This window comes from Mustela nigripes, chromosome 12 (assembly GCF_022355385.1).
Source record: "Mustela nigripes isolate SB6536 chromosome 12, MUSNIG.SB6536, whole genome shotgun sequence".
Taxonomy (NCBI): domain Eukaryota; kingdom Metazoa; phylum Chordata; class Mammalia; order Carnivora; family Mustelidae; genus Mustela; species Mustela nigripes.
This window is the reverse complement of record NC_081568.1, coordinates 29,499,032-29,515,011: the sequence shown is the minus strand read 5'-3', so window position 1 is coordinate 29,515,011 and position 15,980 is coordinate 29,499,032. Positions and strand designations below refer to the sequence as shown.

Here is a 15,980-nt window from a genome sequence, read left to right as displayed (position 1 = left end):
TACCCAACGCTCCCCACCCCCGCTCACAGGTGCTCTCTCTCTCTAAAATAAATAAATTTTATTATTTTTTTTTAAAGAGAGTTTAGTCAAATAAATTCTACTGCATCCATAAGCTAGAAAAATGGATAGCTATTAGAAGAAATGGCTCAGCAGGCTGATGTCCACACAATGGACATTCTGACATTCAGAGTCACAGTTATGCGCATGATCTAGAAATATGAAATACCTACATGAGGTAATGATAACAGGACAACTCAGAACTTGATAATACACACATTAAAATTATATATGAAATAAATAAGGCCTATCTTAAATTCAGAAGGGATGCTGGAATATACATGATATTTCAAGAGTTTGAGCTTTTCAGATCTGTGCCCCGATGTTTTGTTCAATGCTTGTTTATTTGATGAAGGAGAAAAACAAGCAAAGCAAGGAGAAAAGTTAGAGTGAGGCGGGGGGAAGAAGGAGAGAAAGAGGGAAGAAAGGAAGAGGAAACAGAAAGTTGAAGTAGAAGGAGCACAGAGGGAGAGGAGGATGGATGAGGCTCGCTGAGGTCAACATCCTGGGCTCCATCCCTGGCAAAGTCCTGAGGTCACTCCTCTGTGAGCTACACAAAAAAACAAAAAGCTACATCCCCCTGAAGGATGTTTGTTGTTCATTAAATATACAGAACGTGTAGAAGAGACCTTTAGTACCTCCACCTCACACTCACAGACATTTCCCACACAGGAGAAGTAGCTTTGGCATCTAAGCAGTGTGGCCACCTAGAAGGTTCTCCAACTACCCCATTGGCTGGGTGTTCCTAGAGTACATGGTACTTGGTTTGGCCAGTTCCCAGTTGGTAGCATTGATGAGCAAGGCTGAGTGATAAGTCTGGGTCTGGGCTTCATCTAATTTCTTATGTTCCATCCTTGAGGACAAAACAGAGGACCTAGAAGTTAGTGTTAGAAGTTCTCGAACAAGCATGAAACTTTTTTGCAACTCAGTAGGCTACCAACAACCACACACCAGCAAAATGGATTTGATCTAAGACTGACAGTGTCAAGTGTTAGTGAGGATGTAGATGAATGGGAACCCTCAATCACTGCTGGTGTAAAATGTTATAGCCACTCTGGAAAATGGTTTGGCTGCTTTTAATTAATTACACTCGTAGGTACATATACTTAAAACAAATACATGCATATACCCACAGAAAGACCTACACAAGAATGTTCATGGTGACCTTCATTATAATATTTCACATTTGTTCCATCCTTCTCCTTTCTGTGGGATGATGGACTTACCAAGATATGGTTTTCTCATGGTCAAGCTGGGGCACAAGAAAGCAGAAGACACTTGCCATGCTTCTTGAAGTTCCACCTAGAACTGATACATGGCACCTCTGTGCTCCTTCTGTTGGCCAAAGCAAGACATGTGGCAAAGCATTTACTGAGCATTTACTGCAGGTCTGACTCTTGTAGAGCATTTGCACCTTTTCAACAATGCAGTGAGGTGGGCACAAGTAGTAACCTCTCTTATAGATGAAGAAAGGGATACCTTGGGAAGTGAAGCAAGTTTCCAAGGTTACAAGACCAGCAAAGAGCAAGGAGTTGAGTGCACAGTCAGGCTCCAAAGCCCCTCACCCTGAGCCAGGTTAGGAGATCTAGATATGGGTTGTTCTCAACTTGCACAGCCATCACTAAAGCCTGTGGGGTGAGTTGGAGCATAAATTTTTAAGTGGCTTGGGAAAAAAATCACTTAACCTATCTGGTTTTCAATTTCTTCTCCCATAAAATGAGAATTATATTGGATCTCTACGCTCATTCCAGGTATAAATTTAACACCAAGATTCTGTGAACCCAATGGAACATTTACAACAGCTGTAAAGGGCTAAATTGCTAATCACTGAAAGTGAGCCCGCAAACTACCGGATTGCGGTATGGGCAACTGTATTCTGGAGGGTCACAGTGAAATGGTGAAATCTCTTTATGTAGAACAATACCAATGTAATTCTCATTTTTTTAAAATATTGAATTTTGGGTTGTGCTCAATTCTAAAAGCACTAGGAAAAAAAAAGGAATTCATTGTAAGATTAAATTCCTGCTGTGAAGTGTGTAAGCCTGGTGATTCACAGACCTGTACCCCTGGGGATAAAAATATATGTTTATAAAAAATTAAAAATTAAAAAAAAATTCCTCTGTTAATGCAGGATTTACTTTAGTTTCCGTGGAAGTGTAGCTGGGCTGCTGGCAGTGGGTCTTGTCCTCTACACCTTCTCCATGGGCAAAAAAAAAAAAAAAGCCAGAATGGGGTTGATACCCAGGAGGGCTGTGTCTGGGTGTTCAGTCAGGCAAATTCCATCCCAGTAAGAGTAATAGTAAGCATTAAAATTACCTCACATCTATGATTTCTTAAAATAACCAAACATTTTTTGAGTATTTTTTAAAAACATGCTTCTCTTGTCTCCCTAAATGGACTTACAGACTCAGAAATCAGAGAGCTTCTTCTGGATTACACCTCCATGATCACTTTGTACGGTCCTGTCACCATCAAACAGGATGGATGGATGGATGGATGGATGGATGGACAGACAGGTGAACACGTACTGTACCTCTGTTAAAAATGCTCTTTCTGTCCCACTCTACCTCCTTTCTCCTAAATCCCAATCACACGCTGGTTCTCAGATCAAGCATTGCTTCTTCAAAGAAGGCTTCCCTGAGCCCCAGTCTAGGGTGGCAGCTTCCTGCATGGTCCTTTCACAGAGCCATGTTCCTTTCTTCAGAGCACAAATCTGGGGTGTATTTATACATTCATCCATATAAGCAGATGTTTAAAATGTCGATCTCCTCTTCAAGGTTGTAAGTTCCATGAGAGCAGAAACAATATGTGAGCTAAGAGAGATAGATTATAGATAGACAAATGATAGATAGTGATATATATAGAGAGATGATAGATAGATAGATAGATGCATGATAGACAGACACACATATATGAACAAAGAGATGAATGGAGAGGTGAATGTGTGGATAGTGGGCTATGAGCTTGGAACTTGATTATAAAGACATTTCTATGGTAACCACAGAATGGCAATATTTAAGCAAAGCAGAAACCCTCAAAGTTAAATGGTACTCACACAATGAAGGAATCTTAGAGTTCTGAGGGTCCTTTGGTTCAGTTTTCCAGATAATGTGGGAATCTGCACAGTAATGAGATTTGACCTCTGAACAGAGTGTATATTTTCAGTGAGGCTTTCTTTTTGGAGTAGGTATTTTTAATTCCTTGGAAAACATCATTTGCTTGGTACCCTGAAACCCTGAGATGCTTAATTTAGCTCACATTAGTGTACATCTCATTCTAAAGGATTATTTTACTCATGCTTTTTCAATTAATCAATTTCTAGATCTGCCTAGATCAATGTAATGCAATAGATATATACGTGTGTCTGTGTGTATACACACAAATTATGTGTGAAATCCATCAGTGAAATCATTTGAAGGACACCAAAGCATTTTCTTCTATTCAATGAAGAATATTTTAAACTTGAAAATTTCTAACCCCCAATTGTTGTTTTGTGAGTCCATATTTTTAATCTAAACTTCCTGAAAACAAGACACACCTACAAAGATACCTCCAGTACCAGATTTTACCAAGAAATGATTCCTCAGAAAAATGACTGTGGAGCATTTTCTCATAAAATAGAATAATATATGGGCATTAAGCTGGCTCCCGCTAGTACATTCCAGGAGCCACATGGAGATGACCACCGGGTTCCTCCCTTCTTCCACTTCCTTCTCAGGTTGGTGCAAGTCATGTTGAGATTCTGCCCTCATGCAGTCTCAACTCACAGCCGGACCCCGCCCACTAATTACTATGGTCTTTGTCCACGCCTATGCAGACAGCTTGCCTGGCTTCTGGAAGATTCATCCCTACCCTATGTCCTTAGGGTATTAGCTCATCAGCTGTTCCCCAACCTGATGCCAGCCAGTCACGGGTAAGAGGAAAGGAAAATCACATGGCAGACCCCAGCAGTTGCTCTCACTCATCTTTGCTAGCAGAATCCTCACTGTTAGGAAGCATTATATCCAGTTGCAAAGGCTGACTCATGGTTGGTTTACTTGCCAGGCACAGCCCTCTTCCACTTTGCCAATGATGTGACGAGGACGGTCATGTGAACCAGTTCAACGCAATGAGATGTGAAGAGAAGCCTGCTGGGGGTGTGCTAGAAGAGAGTTTCCTCCCTGATAAAATGATTGAGGGCTCTTCTTGGAGCCCATTTCTTCTTTCTTTTCTCTCCATTTCCCCATCTCTTTCTTCTCATTTGGGGCACCACCATGTGAGGACATGTCTTTTGGAATTGTGACATCCATCTTGCACTGTGAAAGGAGGTATCGCCAATACATGGATAAGAGCAGAATGCAGAGAGCAAACATTAGGTCTTGAATGACATCATGAAGCCACTGCAGAAATCTTGGGACCTTGTACAGAAGGTAAGCGAACAATAAATTTCTTTATAGTTTAAGCCATTGTTACTTAAGTTCTCACCTACTTGTAACTGATGTAATGTAAAATGCATTCCTTTTTTAAAGATTTTATTCATTTATTTGAGAGAGACAGACAGACAGAGACAGAGAGAGAGCACAAGGGGGGGGGGGGGGGGGGAAGGAGCAGAGGGAGAGGGAGAAGCAGACTCTCCGCTGAGCAGGGAGCCTGACTTGGGACTTGATCCTAGGACCCTGGAATTATGACCGGAGCTAAAGGCAGATGCTTAACTGGCTGAGCCACCCAGGAACCCTGGCAAATGCATTCCTGACACAAGTCATAATGTAGTCAGTATCTGGTATCAGCACGGCACTTCCCTTTCTTCAAAATCCTTTCACATCCATTACCTCTTTTAATCCTGCCAACATTCCTGAGACTGAGTGCAGGGAGTCAGAGTCCAAAGTCCCTCAAACTGAATGGGGAGTTAGAAGATCCTAGATCCTTGTTCTTGCACAGCCATCACAGAAACCTGTGGAGTGAGTTGATGAAGAGTTAGTGGAGCTACTCTTATCCCTCATTTTATAAATTTATAGAAATGAAGATTTAAAAAGAATTGGTCCCATGGAAGGAAGGAAGGACGTGAGCAAGGGAGGAAGAAAGGACAGGACTGAAACTGACTTGAGAAACTTTGCTTTAGTCTAAGTGATAGCAAACTATGGTCCATGGGCCAAATAAATAGTGGACAAACAAAGAGTATTTTTTGCATTTTTAAGTGACTGGGGAAAAAATTGCAAAAACAATAATGTTATTAAACACAGTCATGCTCATTTGTTTATACACTATCTACGATTGTTTCAATGCTTAATGTTTAATGAAGAACTGCATCATTGTGATGGGCTATATGGCTGCCAAAGCCTAAAATATTTACTACCTGGCCCTTAACAGAAAAAGTCTGCTGACCCCTGTGCTAGCCCTATCAAGCCCACTCCAGAAAACTCAGTCCCAATAAAAACCACATAGAGTAGTCAGGACACCATATTTTACACACTCGCATTGTGATCTGAGGTTTTGTTTGCTGTTTGTCATTTTTTTCATCATCTGAGTATAACTTACTGACAGCTTCATAATCCCCAGACTACCCAGATAGGTGCAGGGAAATGTCTTGCCTAACTGCTAATTAATCAGTCTGGTTTAAATTCTCCCTTCAGTAAACACCAGAACACATCTGTTTAAAACGATGTTTTGATGAAACAGCCCGTCCATCATAAAGCAAAAACTAACATCCTAGGCATGCCACACTGCAATAGTTTCTCTACTCTGAGAGTGGCCATCGCATGAATACAAATGAATCATGCTAAATATGGTGTAAAACATACAAAAGCCTTCCTCTGCAGAGAGATTACAGGCAACCATATTATGCAAACCAAGATTATCCAAACCAGAAAAAGCGGGTCTAAAACAAATACATCATTTTACTTAATTTTTTTGCTTTGATCATGGTGACATAATATTTAATGAATAACTCATTCCACTGGGTGAGAAAATATATATACAAACACCGAATTAGGGTACCTAGGATATATTTTGTACTTGTTAAAATTAGTTGAACCTGAAATTCCATGAATCTTGGAGAAGAATTTTTTTTTTAAAGATTTATTTATTTATTTGACAGAGAGAGAGATCACAAGCAGGCAGAGAGAGGGGGAAGCAAGCTCCCCACTGAGCGGAGAGCCCTATGTGGGGCCTGATCCCAGGACCCTAGGATCATGACCCGAGCCAAAGGCAGAGGCTTTAACCCACCAAGCCACCCAGGCGCCCCAAGAAGAATATCTTTAAACCACTTAATTGTCAAGATTTTTTTTTTCAAGATTTTTTTAAGTTGGCATCTTTAAGCACATAAATGCTAGGAATTGGCAGTCTACTAAAATTCATCTGAAAATAAATTTTTTCTCATTTTTGTGGCTTTGGTTTAAACCACTTCATAGAACCCCCCAAACATGCCTCAAAAGATACAATGCCAGGTTTATTCCAGACAATGTGATTATGCTAACATGGTTTTGCCAGAGTTTACAAATCTTTGCATTGTTCTAAAGCAGAACCAACATACTGGTTTGTAAAGATTCCTTTAAGAGTTTTTATTAAAATTGTACCCACTCACTATTAAAAGTTTTTTTTGTTTTGTTTTGTTTTTGTTTTTTAGGGCTTCAGAGCTCCTGGCTCTCTGTCACCTAGGGAACTCAATGTTTTGAGTTTATCTGCTCCCCCTGCTGCCTGGTTCCGAAGTAATTAGCAGGTTTTTGGAGCTGGGCTGACATCTCATGTGATAGAAGAAGTCTACAAGCTAAGAAGTAAACATAAACAGTTGTGTTCATTCCAGCAGTGTTCAAACCTTAAGGCCGAAGGAAAATTGCTGTATCAAAAAGGAACAAACTCCAAGGGAGAGGTTCTCCCAGCATTCGAGCAAAGAACCAAAGGGCTACATCCAGTAGGCCCAAACAACCAAAAGAAAGGAGACGGTAAAATGCACAGATTTTTAAAGATACGATGGTTGAAAAAGTCCTCTTTCTTTCCTAGACAAAAGCTTTATTTTAATAACTGCACATTGTCTGGAAGAATTGATTAATAAGAATCCCGTAATTGTGTTACCAGGGGAGTGGGGGGCTTGAAGACGGCATGTGAGGAAGAATTGCTTATCACTGAAGTTACCTTTGCACCTTTTGAAAGACAGAACATGTGCATGTATCCTTTCATCAAGTTACTGCTTTCCTTAATTTTTAAGATTCCATATTATGCACCAAACACATGTGAATAGACCCAAGTTACTAAAAGTATGCAATGCAAGTTAGGACTTCTCATGGAGTTCTTCCTGTTTTCCCAGCACTTAATACCATTTATGTGTTGGGTTCTAGGGATGCAAAACGGAAAGATGTGATTACTGCCCTTGCAGAACATTTAATCTAATGGAGCGGGAATTGCATACAAGCATTTGTGTGTGGCACAAGGTGCAGTAGGAACAGAGGAAGGATACCCAATAAATACAGGAATGGATACCCCCACATGAATGTGACCACCACCTAGCGGTTCCCTGGAGACCCCATGCACTTGTTCCAGGAATTCTACTGTTGTTCAGCATAAGGAGTTCCTCTTTCGGACCCAGTTTTCAAGCTGTATTAGTTCTCGATCGCCATAACAATGCCATGTAACAACCACAAAAATCCCAGAAGCATAAAATAAGAAGTATTTATTGCTCATCTGTCTGGAGTGGTCAGTGAGGCAGCTCTGCTGATCTTGACTAAGCTCATGTACACGTCTAGGGGTGGAGGTGTGATCATCGGATGATCAAAAAATCAGGTTCTTGGAGTGAGAAATCGGTTACACTTTTTTTCTTAAGTGACCATGTGGGACCACCAACAAAGAGAAGGTGACAGTTGCCTGAAGCAATGGAAGAAGGCTTTTCTCATTCCATTTACCGGGAGGGAAGAGATGGAGTATTCAATGCTTATCACTGATGCACTCTTAGCAGTCGGTGTGCAACAGCAAACACAAGGGAAAAACCAGAGTACAGTACCAGTGCTGTTAAATATACATTGCAGCATAGCTAAAACTACGCACACATTCTTGGTACATATTGGTATATAGGATCTCATACACACGTTAGCTACCATGCCCTCACACAAGTAGTGGCGCACACTCTCTCACACACAGATACATTTATCACCAACAGTTATACGCTCGCTGCATACTCAATTCCTGAAGGCTCTATATAAGGTAGATTGCTATATCATCAGAGCTACCACTCTTTATGAAAGCACATGCTAAAAGATCACATCCACTGTAATCTTGCTGCAACCCTCAGAATGATCACACATTCACTGGCGCGGCTGTAATGAATGGAGCCGCCCTACTCTGTTCCACGAGTCTCTCATCCTTCATCAGGTGAGCCCCAGCACGTTTGCCTGATAACGGCACAATCCGAAAGAGTAAGTAAGTGAGAATATGTCAGCCTCTGGGGTCCTAAGCTCAGAAAGGGGGAGATGTTCACTGTCATCACATTCTGCTGGCCAGAACAAGTCACTGTGTCAGTTCAGATTCAAGGGATGCGGAGATGGCGCTACCTGGTTAGTAAAAGCATTTGCAAAGTCACACAGCAAAGCACATGAACCCAGAGAGGCAAGAGGAAGAATGGAGGCCCTTGTTGCAAGGTACCCCAAGCCATACAAAATTTCAGTCTCCAAATTACCCTTTCTCAATTTTAACCCATCTCTTTCACCAGAATTTATTTCACATGGCTTGGCCTTTACCCAGAACTAAACCCATCCTCAAAATCCAGATAACTGCCACTACTGAACATAGGGGCATTAGCTCATGCCTTTTTATGTCCCTTGACAATTGCCCACACAAGTCCTTATGAAGCTAAGTGCCTGCACAGCTCTTTGTTAAATGAATGAAGAAACACATTCACAAAGCATAAAAGTGTTTTTAAGCAATAGCTGTGTCTTAGAATACGCAGATAATCTCCTCAGGGGGCCATTTAAGACACATGCCACATTCTGATAAACTAGTGTTCTTGTGTTTGCATAAAACATTAATCCACTACATTTAGGTCATATTCCTACCATTCAATATTGTAAAGCAGATATTTTATTACATTTACCTTACTTTTACCTTTTGTTTTTACTCATGTTTCTAAAAGGCACTTCCCAATCTTTCACCCATTATTTTTCTAATAGTGAATAGTGAAGTCACTCTGCAAATATGCTGTTTCCTAACCTCATGACGGGTATATTATGGGCTGATCTTTCATTGGCTACAGAATGACTGGCTAGGATTATCCACGACCTACCCTACAGGATTGTTCTGGGAAGCTGTATGATGGATTCCTTGAAGAGTGGTCTGCAAATGTGCTTTTGTAATATTAATTCTTTACATTTCTAGAGCTGACTTTCTCTCAAGGAACTCCAAGCGCCTCACATATGGCAGGCCAGATCCTCTTGGAGTGTAAATTACGCCCCAGGAGTAAGTGAATTACTTGGAGGGAGGCATTAACTCTTTCAGGTCACCAGGGTTCCACTTAGAGCACAGCGGGAGGGCAGTAATTCATCAAGTAGTATCCCGGAGGCCAGAAAGTATCCATGCAATATAAATCATTCCCAGGGAGTAATTTGTGATCTCGGAAAATCTAGCTTATTATCTCATCTATTCACACAGTGTCCAGTGAGGGAGCGAAGGAGTAAGAAGAGAAAAACAGGCAGGGCTACGGATGCTAGAAGTTTCCCACAGCTCATCCAGGGCAGTGGTCCAACTTGAATTGCCTGATCATTGACATAATTTCCTCCTAATTAGTAGCTTCAGGATTGGGGGCTCTCACCTTGACATTTCTGGGTGGGTACACAGGGGAGGCAAGTGTGCTGCCCACCACACAGACTGAGAAGCCCCAGCTGCCTCCGCCTGGTCTCAGCCCTGCTACTGACCCATGAGGGATATGTGGATAGTTGCTTGAAACATCTAAAGACCAGAATTCACACTTGCATTTACTAATTGCTTCTCATAAACCCATAAACATTGATGAGTATTCATTAGTTAATTACTTCATTTTCCCCGCACTGAGAAAATGTGAAGTCAACAATGGTAGGGAAGAGAAGCTGTCCATATGGTTTTGTTGCCAGAGTTGGAAATGGCCAAAGAGCTCATCTATTTTCGGTAGAAAAAGATTGAATTCAATCTGGATTGAAGTCTTTATGATGTAATTAATACATGGCCAAGAGGTCCCTTGAAATATTTTGGCTTGAAGGTCGAAATATGGAGTTTTTGCCCCAGAGTCAACTCTTTTATGGCAGTATCTTTAACCATCACCCATGTTTTCTACTCTTTAGAAGACTCTGGAAGCTCTTCTGCAGGCACTAGATGGCCTACAAAAGAATTAGGATGAAGGTATCTTGATTCCCTCTCAAAGCTTTCTCTTACACTCACACACACACACACACACACACACACACACACACACAACATATCTCTGTGCCTTTGTGATGAGATCCTGGGTAGCTGCTGTCTGAAAGCTAATCACAGGAATAAAATGGCCTTTTAAGGAGGAAAAAAAATCTACTTAGTGTTCCACTTTGCCTGGGAAATCTGCTATGCTCTAAAAGGCTGCAATCGACCTCTTTTCAAAATTCTGTCCCCATTCAGGCTGACATCAACCTCTGCCATCAATAAAGATTTCAACTGATTTCTCCATATTTTGACTCATTTTTTGCCTCAGTGAAATATACTAAATCATAATCTGAAAGAAAGGTGATACAACATACCTCCATGACCACCCCCCACTGTTGTCATGCACACCTAAGAATACACACACACACACACACACACACACATACATATGAAATAATTTGATCCCACATTTTTTCAGAGGGTAAGGGTATGTCACTCACTCCAAGAGTGGTCTTGGTTAAGTCACTTACTCACTCCCTGCCTCAGTTTTCTGGTCAAATGAGGAGATTAGACTAGAAGCCTCAGGGCCCTTTCAGCTTTGGTGTTTCATAACTCTAGAGCTAGCTGATCCATGTTCAAGTTACAACTTTAGCCAAAGCTGGATCCAGTCAACTACAGCCTTTAGGTAAAACCCTGCCTACTACCTGCTTTTGGATGATCTATGAGCTAAGAATGACTTATATTCTTAAACGGTTGGAGGGAATAAATCAAAAGAATAGTATTTCATGACAGGTGAAAATCACACAAAAATTCAAATTTCAGTGTCTATAAAGTGTTTATGGACACACACAACTCTGCACATGCATTTACATATTATCAGCATCTGCTTTTGTCATATAAGGGAAGAGTTGAGTGATGGCAACAGAAACTGTACTGGGGACTACAAAGCCAAAAATATTTACTGTCTTTACTGAAAATGCTGGCTCTTTACAAAAAAAGTTTGCCACTCCTAGATCTAAGCCATTAGACCATCTGCATAGTAACAAAGTCTGCCATAACCCTCTTACCTGATTCAAGTTTTAGTTCTGGAAAACAGGAGTGTCAGAAAGTAATCTCAAGAACCAAGAATAAAATTAATGGATAATTAGTCAACCAGATCCTTATCAAAGACACTGCCAGAAATCATTGATAAACCTACCATGTCAACGTCAGAGTTGATTTCTTATGAGAAATGCTTTACTCCAAAGAATTTGTCTCTTACTACTACTTGGCAAAAGGCCATTACTGTCCATTTTTCCCCTTTTCTTGTCTTCTTTTCTCTTCTTAGAAGTAGTCTGAAGTATAGCAAATTCATCTTTCCTTTATGAGGAATAGTATCATTGGTGAAAATGACTGCAAAAGGGCAATCTCGCATGAAACAAATCCCTCCCCAATAAAGTGGTGATTTTGAAAAGGAAATTGCCTTGCTCGAGTGATGGATTCTGTTTCAGCCATCATGACCCATGTTACGAGGGAGTCCTGGGATCCCGGGCCTGGCCCTTATAGGCAAAGCAAAGCGGCTGCACAGCCTCACTGGGAGCTCCCTCAGGATGTTCTGTGAATGGCCAAAGGCTGACCCATTGCTCCACCGCCCCCTAAGGGCTGCAGGGCTGAGCACAGAGTCTCCGGAGAGCCTTCCACCTAGCCTGGAATGCCCTCTTGCCACCACTCCCCCCCCCCCCCCCCCCCCCCCCCCCCCCCACACTTCCTTTCCCCAAGAAAGGTCTAGTTTGCGGTCCAAATGTGGTAATAGTTGTGGCCTCAGCCTCATGGTACCCTGTATTACTTTTTATCATTTGGTTTGTGTTTTCTCTTCCCCAGGACTGTAAGATCCCACAGTACAGACAGCATCCATCATTGAGAATCTTTCAGTTCGAGCTCTACGCCAGATTCCAATGAAAATGATGACAATGCAATGGGAAATTAGGAGGGTTTTGAACCTTTTCTCTCAAAGAGGAGATGAGATGCTTGAACAATATTTGCTTCTCTCTTTCTGATCCTCAGGCAGGTTTTTTCTGGATGAAAGGCTGAGATCTAGGGCCAGTGTGAGGATTCTTAGCAGTGTGTTGTTGTGACTTTATCAGGGGACAATTGACCTACTCAGAGCAAAAGTGGGGCTGCAGACTATTCTCTTTGGGCTTTGCTGAGGAACAGCTTCATAACAAACTTAGCTTTGTTTCCTAAAAAAAAAAGGAGAAGATGGGGGGAGGGGTGACACCTGAGTGGATCAGTCTGTTAAGCATCCAACTCTTGATTTTGGCTCTGGTTGTAATCTCAGGTTCCTGGGATTGAGCCCCATATGAGGCTCCCTGCTCAGCAGGGAGTCGGCTTGTCTCCCTTTCCCTCTGCACCTCCCCCTGCTCATGCTCTCTCTCTCTCAAATAAATAAATATTTTTTAAAAAAAGAAAGAAAAGGGAGAAGATGGAGCCATGGAGGGGTCCCTACTTTCAGCAGCTGCGGGCTTTGAGATTGTGACATCCAGTCATCCTCCTGTCCCTAAGACATCAAATGCCTTCTTCATGGCAGTCACTTTAGAAGAAATTTTGTTTTTTATTGTCTGTCAAGCCCTGAGTCTGAAGAGATTTAGTCAATACTAATTATAGTACATTTAAATGCTGGTCTTTGTACTAGAAGATTCTAACAACATTGGACCTTTTCCCCTTTTCTGCAGCCATCTGAATGTCGTAATCATGCAAATAAATATTCTTCCCAAACTAGAAGTATTTGCTTTAACTCTAAATTCAATTTTACATTTTCCTTTATACCACAATTTCAAGATAATCAGTAGTATTCCAAAAGAAATGTAATACTTTGGAAGCATCGTAGTCCTAGGAGGGTCTAGGACTCTCAAAATAGATAAATCTCTCAGTTTTGCTCTCAGAAAGAATGACAAAATGATTATAATCATGGGAAAAAATAAAGTTAATTGATACCTCATCCCCAGGTGTACTTAGAACAACTTAGGAAACATTTAAAAAAAAAAAAAATACCAACTTCTGGGCTCTACTGCCTAAGAGAGTCTCAATGAATTGCCCAAGAATAGGTCCAACACATGAGTATGTTTTCATAATTGTCCCAGGGTTTGACTGGCCATGGGAAGATCAGACATGAGCACCTCATACATACCCCTATGTATACAAGAGCATTTGTCACCGTACTGTGACGACTTGTATGCGTGCCTCCTCCTCTTATAGCTGGTAAGTGCATGGAGACCAGGAGTTGAATCTTTTTCATCCTTGAGTCTTACAGTAGACAGAGCTTTGTTAATTTCCAAGAGGCTACCATTAATACAGTTCCTTCTGTTGGCACAAATCCTGTGGAAAGAAAGCAAGTATGAACCCCGGGAAGTTTCTTAAGCAAAGGTCACCAGGCTCGGTACCATGTGACCCCAACAGCATGGCCATAGGTGACTAGCCCAGAAGTACCTGACCAAGATCTACTGATCTACAGGGTGTCCAGCAACCAAATGGAGGCCTGGTACAAACGCAGAGTTCAACCCTAGCATCTGGTTAGTGCCCAGTGTGGCCAATTAGATTCTTTCACTAAAGGAGTTAAAATGTGAGATCAGCAGAGAGCTGAGCAGTTGATAGCAGGATCAGAAGCCAAGAGACAATCAAAGAAAAGCAGAGAGAGAGAGAGAGAGAGAGAGAGGAGCTGAATCACCTTGGCGGCTAAGCCTGCTAGTAGGGATCGCAGATGGCTGCTGCTCAGGGGGCAACAAGATAACCCAGCCACAGAGCTGTATCCTGAATGACCTTCCAGTTCCTGAACTTCAATCCAGTTTTCGTGAGGCCTGGCTAGGTGGCCTTTCCGGAAGGCTTTTCGGAGACACGTGGCTGAGTGGTGGAGATTCCGGTCAGCTTTCCTTCCACAGCGAACTCCCATTACTAGGGGTAAACTCAGAGGTAACTGTTCTTTGCAAGCCCTAAAAGCCCAGTCAGCGCAATTCCAGGGTCTAGCGCCTAACAAGTGCTAAATCATTGCAGGAGCTTGGACAGCATGACCATCCTAAGTGAAAAACCTTCTGAAAATGAAGAAATCATTCATGGGAGGGACACTGACTAGGGTTGCCTTTGAATTCCCAAAACAATGCTAAACTATGAATATAAGCCTAAATATGTTAAGCTTATCCTGCCCTCCCTTTTCCAAATCCATCTACACGTCTACCATAAATCCAGCAAAGAAGGAAATGTCATGTTCTGCAGAACTACAGTGATCATCTTAACTTCAGCTAAGGTGTGTTTGGATGACTTGATTTTTCATTCTGCTTCGCTTAAATCACGGTAGCATTACTAAGAACAATTTTCTTCCCACACTAGCTTTACTGACAAACCTCCAAAGGTAGCTGATCTTTGACTTTCAAAAAGTTTAATAATACATGATCTTCTCCCCACATTGCCACACACATTTCCCCTGTCTATTGTCTGTATTAGCTACTTGAAGAACACACTCTCCCCAACAACCAGATGACTCATACAATTAGAGGTACATGGACGTAAACTGAGCCTGTTTATGCTTTCCCTGGCCCCAACTCATAAAATAAAAGAGGTCTCCCTGAATTCAGGTCCCAATGGCTTCCGAAAAGCAGACTTCAGCTGAGTGAACACATACCTTATTTAGTACATTGTTTTAAAGGCAGAGTTAATTTCACGTGCTGTGTGAATGAGATGTATTTACGGGGAGAGTCAGGCACAGGGGGTGTGTAAGGACTTGCCCTCCTCGTGTCCTCTACAAAAGAAGGCTCTGGCTGCTTCTGGTGGTAAGCTAACCAACAAAAGGAATGCTTCAAAGGTCTCACAGAGATCAGGAAAGGGAGCTGGGTCTTCAGCTCCCTGGAAACTCAGCATCCAATGGAGTGCTTGCTTAAGTTTCCCATCCACATTTTGCAAAATCAGGATAAAAGAAGGTTTAGCCCAACCTCCTTTGACCTGTTCCTGATAAAATGATCTTACCCCTCTGGAATTGGGATTTTGAATGTATGTGCCTACCCCACGTCTGATATTATATTACAACAGCATGAAAATGGAGCCTAGGACTGAGGAGCCGGCCAGCCTCAGAAGCCTTCTTCATTGCCTGCCATGTAATACATGATATGCAAAGCCTCTGACTTCAGCCAGCAGGTATTTGGAGACCGTGTTGGCCCTAGCATGGGGACTAAACTAATGTGTGTTTAGGTCAGAAAGCGAATCAGAAAAGCCACTGGAGGGCACGTCACAGAGTGAGAGTCCTATAAATTCATCCCTACTCTCAGCGTCCCCTGGCAAACACTCTGCCTCCTAGGCTAGGCCGCCGCACATCTCTCCTTCGTAGTGTGAGGGGGACTCCGGCAAGCCGCTCCTCTCCTCCCCACTGCCCTCTGCCCTGCAGAAACGCGACAGGGCTAGACACCCGGGAAGGAAGGAAAGCCTTCGACAGGCGCGAGGAAAGCCCAGTGTAACCCTCCACCTGACGGAGCGCCCTCCATCATAGCGCGGGGCGCTGGGGCAAAGCCTGGCGCCGACACCGCGGTCAAGTTCAGATTGCCCCCTTCGGTTGGTCTGCGCGGAGCTCC

General features: G+C 42.3%; 1 long non-coding RNA gene across 2 annotated transcripts; it reads right to left on the bottom strand.

Annotated features, from left to right (window-relative positions):
* Nucleotides 1-3,394: 3,394 nt before the first annotated feature.
* LOC132028257 (uncharacterized) lies at nt 3,395-14,150 on the bottom strand. Of its 2 annotated transcripts, XR_009407385.1 has the most exons (4): nt 14,093-14,150; nt 13,556-13,743; nt 4,866-4,987; nt 3,395-4,454 (listed from the first exon to the last, which is right to left on the bottom strand). It is a non-coding gene; the product is annotated as an uncharacterized LOC132028257 (long non-coding RNA). The 2 variants fall into 2 exon arrangements; XR_009407384.1 differs by lacking the exon at nt 3,395-4,454 and having other exon boundaries at nt 4,631-4,987.
* Nucleotides 14,151-15,980: the final 1,830 nt, after the last annotated feature.